Below are 7,515 nucleotides of genomic sequence, written 5' to 3'. Positions count from 1 at the left end.
ACTGTTTACCACAGATTCACTGAGACTGGTTTATTCTATAAGTGATGGAGATTCAAATGGCATTTTTTAAATGCAAGAATAACATGGCTTAGCGTGTCCCTGTCTGGTGCAATGCAGTCCCTGTACATATAATATGCTGCATCTCTAATAAAAATGGTTGAAAAATCTTTAATTAAAAGAGAACAATATACACTATATAGTTCTATAAATATGTTTGCTTCCAGAAGTTTTGCATCTTTTTTTTCCTCAATAGTTTAATAGTCTATAATAATTTCTTGAAATTACATGTTGGTGCCTTTTGTTCAAGGGGTAAGTACTGTGCTGCTTTAACTGGTTCCTGGCAGGCAATTTTACACACAGCACCTTCTGCTTGTAGTTATGTTCATATATTTTTGTCTTAAAATTGTACTTCCCTATCGTAGAATAATTAATTTAGAATTTATTATTTTAAAAGTAAAGTATATTTTCTATACAGATTAATACAATAACCTCTATATTATATAAGCAAAAAGAAATGCAGGAAGGTTTACATTACATATAAACATATATACTGCTATTTGTAAATAAAATGTTTTTGTGATTAAATTTAAAAATAGTATAATTTCAGGCTTATAATGCAAATACTGTTTAAATGAAAGAATTCAGTATTTTGCTTACAATATATTTTTAGGGATAATTTAAAATGTCTAGCTTTAAAGAAAAAAAAAAAGTTTTACAGATTTATAGTGGGTAAGCAGCTGTTTCCACATTGTTAGGGCACAGAAGTTCCAATTGCCACATTAATCAAAGTATTGAGACTACAAAATCCATTTCATTTAATCTCATTATTGAATAAACAGCTCTGTAGTGATGCCTATTTGTACTTGTTTCTCTAATAAAAATGCAACTGTAGCTCTCAACACAAATTAGTTTTAATTATTTAAATGATATGACTTTGTCAAACATAAATAATCTAACACCTGGTTTGCCTTCTCGTTTTCTGAAAAAAAAAAATCTGTTTCATGAAAACTAGTCAAGGATGATAATGGGGAATAACAAAGGTAGGTCTATGTATTTATTCCAATTCTATTACTTTTTTAAAAGGGCAAATGTGAGTTGATTAGTGTTTAGGAGGTCTTGCCACACAAGGACACAGCAGAATACAGCAAAGCAGGATGTCTCACATGCACTGGTTCTATGCAACTCACTTGTCCTGTGCTTGTGTCTGAGAACTGGTGACAATGATTTACAGTTTAGCAATGCTTCTTCTGAATACAAGGATAAGGTTACCAAGCGATAAGTGGTGTAGGTCTTAAGACAATCAAGATGCCAAAATCTGCCATAACAGTCACCAATATATGTGAAACAAACCTTCTCAGGCAAAAGAAAAGGCTGAATTTCCCTGTTTTGTCTTTGTTTTAGTAACTTCATTTCAGGAGAACTGCCTGACCTTAGAAGAGGAGTACCCTAAGTGTCAGAAGGGTATAATATCATATATAAGCCAATTGGTAGCTAACTCTGAACATGGAGATCCATTTGTTTTCTGCACAGGATAGTATAATTATGTTTGCTGTTTCTGTTTCATGCTACATTTTGTTTTAAAATATTTGGTATTTAAAATTCTTCATATCCTAACCCATTACCCTGAAATCATTTTTCATTTGGTTGAGGAAGTATATAATCCAGTTGTGGTTCTCGGTGATGGCCTCATATGGCACTTCAAGCAGTGATAATTTGTATGAATTTCTGTATATTAAAAAATTCTTCAATATTGATTCTGTTTGTGGTGTATTAACTGTTATCCCTTCTTGGTAAAGGAAGTGTGCTAAGCACATAGTTACTGTCTTAAATCAACAAGGCAATTTGAGTCACATGAAGCTGTTGAAACCACTCAGTAGTTTGTCTGCCAGATTAATCATCTTTATTGTTCCTTCTGGAGATGTCTCTCTTCCTTTGTGCAAAATATTTCCAGCAGGCAGGCTTATAGTGAGAACTTATGACACTCCTAGGGTATGATTATGTGACCGTCACAGTTATTATTGTGCGCTACGTGTTAGTAACATAGTTCAGGGTTTCAGAACTTTTTTTTTTAAATGCAAATTGCGGATTTTTTCTGAAGCATTTTATATTTCATAGTGCATTTTCTCTCAAAATGTTCCTATAATTATTTTATGTTAGTTATTGTAATGTATAATAATTATGTATAATTATTATATGTTAGTAGTCCCTTCTCAGCACTGTCAATTTAAAATTCTTATACTCAATTTTTGCATATCAGCTTGTTTTTTTAAACTGTTTGCAGTTTAATGATTGTTAAATAATCAGTGAATATACTACAGGAAAGTACTGTGATACTGCTGAGTTAGTTTTGATGTCATTGGAATTCAATTAAATGTCAGTAGTAAAAATAAAATCAAAGAATTACAGTATGCAACTACTCAACAAGAATGAGCATTTTATTTAGTTATTTTTATAAAATTTTATAAATTTATTAAGATAAAGCATGCACAAGAAAGCCGGATGTTTTCAAAGCTCTTACTATATATCAGGGGACATTAGCCTGTAATCTGGATACATAAATGAAAATAAGTAAAATGATAGTATTATCTTCACTTATGTTGCACTCAATGCTGCAAAGTGTCTCAATAAACCTTCATGTTACTGAAAAAATTATGATGATGAAGATAGCTTTAAGCAAAAACATTAGGATAATCAGACTTCATATTTGTATCTTTGAAATAATATGAAGTTGTATCTCAGTTTTTCAATATATTTTCCTAAGTGTTTTCCTTAATGAGAGTTCTTTGTTACTTAATATGAGCTCTTAATAAAGTGTGTTCTTGGTGGTAGGGGGGAAGAATTAACACTAATATTTTTACTCTAATGTATTGATAAAAAGTAAATATCACTTTAAAATCAGCTACTTGTTTTCACTTCTAAAAGCTTACTTGGAAATGTGTCAAATTCCAGAGTTTTGAAATGCTATAATAGCCTTACCTGGCAGCAGCTATTCTTGGCACAATACATTATTCCTCTTTCAGAGGATGTAACACACATCATTGAAACATTTCACTTTCTGCTGTGCATGCTGATTTTAAATTCAGATTGGAGCTTCGAGAGTTTTGAGCTTGATAATGTAAAATGTAAACAGAGAGGGCCATGTTTGAGAACCTCTTTTTACATGACAGTTGATGGAAACATCAGGGATATTTTTGCTAGACTTTGTATCTGTTTACGTGAACATTTTAATTCTATACATATCTGTAAGACAATATAGCTCGAAGTACTAAATAATTTGCATCCAATTTGTATAAAGTGATTTATTTTGCAATTTTCCTTCATTTCAGTTAAAGGAGTTGGTGTCCTGTGATATTGTCTTCAAACTTTATACTACCACACAAACACATGTAAACATGAGCAGTTGCAGACTGTGGGATGTAGAGAAGATTGAAGAAGCTGTAACAGTGTGATTTTACGAAAGTCACAGGACTCCACAAGTATATCATACAGATAGGTTTACAAAAATAAGAAAATATTTTACTTTTGATTATAATGCTTCAAAGAACAAGAGTATTTTTCACTGAATTCTTAGTCATACCCTCTCAATAAAATCAAACCTCACAGAAATTTATTCCGATTTTTAAAAAAGTGTTTTCAGATGTCTTGTTATAATCAATTTGCCCTCTAAAATTCAGTTCATTTTTTCCTCCCAGTCGCATGACATCACTTGTGGTACAATGAAAAAAGAAAAAATTTGAAACAAAGGTTGTTCCTAATCAGACTGCGTTACTTACTGGGAGCCAATTTGATTGCATGTGACTAATGCATTAATTTTATCATTATTGTAGATCATCAAGGCAAGTAATGGAGTGCCATCACTAAGTATAATTTCAAGTGAGAAATTAGATTAATTTTGCTCCCAGCATCAGTGGGCCTAGTAGAGTTCCTGGCATCCGTGGGTTTATATGTCTACTCTTGCTAATATGCATTTGTCTACATTATGTTCAAGCAGAACTCCTGATGAAAAACGCTAATTTTGATTTTAACTGAACATGCATATTCTATATACAAATGTTTAAAAAATAAATATTTAATTCATGTGTTTAAGCAAAGCTCAAGTGGATATAAAAAAGGACACATCGGTGAATGAGCTGGCCAAATTTGCCCCTATGTAGGCAAGTATATCACTTTATCACTTCTATCTGCAGATTTGTATGTCACTCAATATTATTACTCACAGGCTAACCATGAAGTTCACAGAAGCTTGCTGTGGTTTGGTGGACAGTCTACTTTGAAGGTGCTAAACTGCTCTGTACTGGTGACCAAAATTAATGTAGAAACCAGTAACAGTTGAAGTGATGAATACCAGCCTAAGTGAGCAGCTCTATAAATATGGTAGCTAAAATACATATTTATGATGTTCTTATTTTCTGAGACTGAAGACTTAGAAGAGAGACATCTGTTACAGAAAACCTGTCAAAGGAAGCTAAAGGTCTCTAAAGTTTCCAGTTTTGCCTTTATTTGAATTCCAGTGAAATCAATGGAGATTTTTGTTGAAGTGAAAGCCCTGGCAAGAAAGTTATGACCTCCAGGAGTAGTGAGGGTTAATTCTGTGAAATTTGAATGGTATGGTTGAAGTTCAGTCTACTTTCACCAGTACTTAACAGGGAGGGTACTAATTTGGAATTAATCACTAATTGGCATTATTCGTCATGTCAATCAATCCTTCTCAAAGTTCAGTGTAAATAGATGGACATTCCTCTCTAGGGTAAACTTTAGATGGACATACCAAGGATAAGACTTGAAAAGAGTTTACGTCATATATGTATATATAGGAGGGCATGCTCCAGAAAAGAAACATTTTCCAGAATCACACAGTACTGTAATAAATTTAACAATATGATTACTAGCATTTTTGTTAAAAACAATTAAGTGTTGCCATTTCAGTTTAGACATCCTTATCCTTAGTGCTCTACACATAAAAATCACTGAGCAAGCCCTGATGATTGTTCTGTAAAACTCCACTTCTGGCTCTTGCAAAAATAGTCATTAAGTATTCAACAGCAATAATGTTTTTTAATATGTATTCTCCTACTAAGCATTTTTCCAATACTGCATTTAATATTTTCTTCCTTCTAAATAGAGAAACATTATTATGGGCGTGCCCTAAGAATGCTTCTATACTTATTGTTAAAGCATTGAATGCATACAACAGATGTCATCCTAATATGGCATTGTTCTGGAATGACATCTTCCCCAAGTCTCTTGCCTTTAACGTAAGTTAAACTGATTGATCTAATTTTGTTTTCACTTCCAAGATCAGTAACAAAAAAAAAAAATAAAGAAAGTTCTTTAATACAAGGAAGGTGAGTTTGCAAGGTTTCATCATTTATAAGAATGTTTTCTAGGACAGGAAATAAACTGGTTGGCTAATATTTATCTTTTAATTTGAAGAAATGCAGCTGTTTATATCTTCAAATTACCAGTCCATTTCCACACACTCTCAAAATACATCTGCTTGATTTCAAAGTGGGTAAAACAGGATAAAGTAAATAAAGAATCAAATATACCATCTGTTACTAATTTTTGATAGGTTTATCTATGTTATGATTGGTAGATAGAACAAGCACCTTGCATAGTAAGGTGCCACACAGGTTTGTGAGCTGTAGAGTAGGCTAAAAAAGAAGGCAGTATATGCTTCCAGTGTTTATATATATTTGTATATGGTTTTTGCAGAGAACGTTTTCCTGGACTGCACATCATTATATCAAAGCCAAAATGTTGTGTTCCCCCTGCACAAATACTTCAAAATTAATGAAGTATAATATTGACACAGTTTTTTTTTTTTTAAATCAGAATGCTTCTGTATAGCTCGCTTGAAATAAGAATGCAATTTCTACAGAAGTGTTCAGAAAACTGGAACTGTCTTTGGAGGGTAAGTTAACACCTCCCTCAAGAAAACAGCAAAGAGATAATTTTGCCTACACAGACTGGGTTTTGTTTAGAAATATAAGACCAACTGTAAATAATTTTAATATCAGTTTCTGAAAATGATTGAATACTGCTTCAATTGAAAATGCATTATCACCTGAGAAGTCTTTTTTAAAGTTGCAACATGTTGTGATCACTGATTATTACAAATGATCCTGAACCACTTGCTGCAGTGTACTGCAGTGTCAAAACTGCTATTTAGGATAGGGACAGGAAAAGTCAAGCAAGCCAGCCTAAGCCCATTGTGTCTGAGAATTCATTCTATCTGCCGAAAAACAAAACAAAGGCTCGTGTCATTGACACAAGTCCATCAATTTATTCCTCCTTGGAGACTTCCTCATAATTTTTTTCCAGATGGATTAAAAGACAAGTTTCCTCAGTGCAACGTCCAAGTGTGAGGCTATGACCATGCAGTCCAGGCCAGATATGCTTTGAAAGTTGTTTTTACAGAACTTGAAATTAATGCCCACTTTGGCACATGTCTTTTAGCAAGCAAGCATAAAACTCAGAGAAACACAATGCTAGAATACTGTCAGCTTGGGTTTTACAGTTGTTTTCACTTGGCTTAGTTCTAGGGAGAGCACATGTACAAAAAGCTTTCTCCTACGTTACCAGAGATTAGTCAGAACTCTGCCATTCATTGCAGCAAAACTTGAGCCGTTTTCAACAAATTTCTTTTTATGTCAGGGTCTCCATACACCTATTAGTAATATCAAATATTAGGCATGAAGTTGAAATAGCTCTGGAAAGATTAAGAAGAATGAAGATATTTGAAAATGCAAGTGCTGTATCAAAGGTGTAAGTCAATTGATTGCTAATAAAATGTTGGAGAATACCATCCTGGTTACACAGCAGCTCTTCATTGTAACAGAGCATGTGCAGCAGTGAAGCAATTGGTGAACACCCTCTTTGTAAATGGTGTAGCTTGGGAGAAAAAACATTTCTGAAGAAAATAAAGTCTCTCCATGTATAAGTCCGTCCTTGAAGTATTCGAAGCTATTCTCACTGTTCAAGCCAATTTTTTCAGGTAATTTTTTTACTATATAAACTCTAATGAAATTAATATTAATGGACGGAACGAGCCTGATAGGTTATTCAGGTTAGAGTACTGTAAGTCTCAAAAACTGCTGTTCTCCATACATCCATCAGTGCTACTGAGGTTAAAAAGGCCTCTCTGTATCAGTATAATTTGAGCCTATGTGAGGAAAACATAATAAAGCTGGAAGTATTAGCACTTTGATTACTGGTTTTGCAGTAGTGCCCATGTTGTATCATGTCTTCTGCCCACAGATAAAGCATTGTATGCTGGTACTTGTCTCAATGAGGTGAGTGGAATTTGCAATTCATTGAGACTTCTTTAGAGTTCAAAGTAAAGGGCAAAGGCATGTGTAAAAAGACATATGAAAGAAAATATCACTGAGTGCCACGTTATTCTTTCTAGGCCCTATTCCATAATCAATTTGAATAAGTTAATTGATGTAGATAAAGTTCAGCCTGACAGAGAGATAATCTTAATTAGGAAAAATGGTCACACTGCAGGGATGT

Source organism: Cinclus cinclus, chromosome 6, assembly GCF_963662255.1.
Source record: "Cinclus cinclus chromosome 6, bCinCin1.1, whole genome shotgun sequence".
NCBI lineage: Eukaryota > Metazoa > Chordata > Aves > Passeriformes > Cinclidae > Cinclus > Cinclus cinclus.
The sequence above is the reverse complement of the archived record's forward strand: the minus strand, read 5'-3'. Positions refer to the sequence as shown.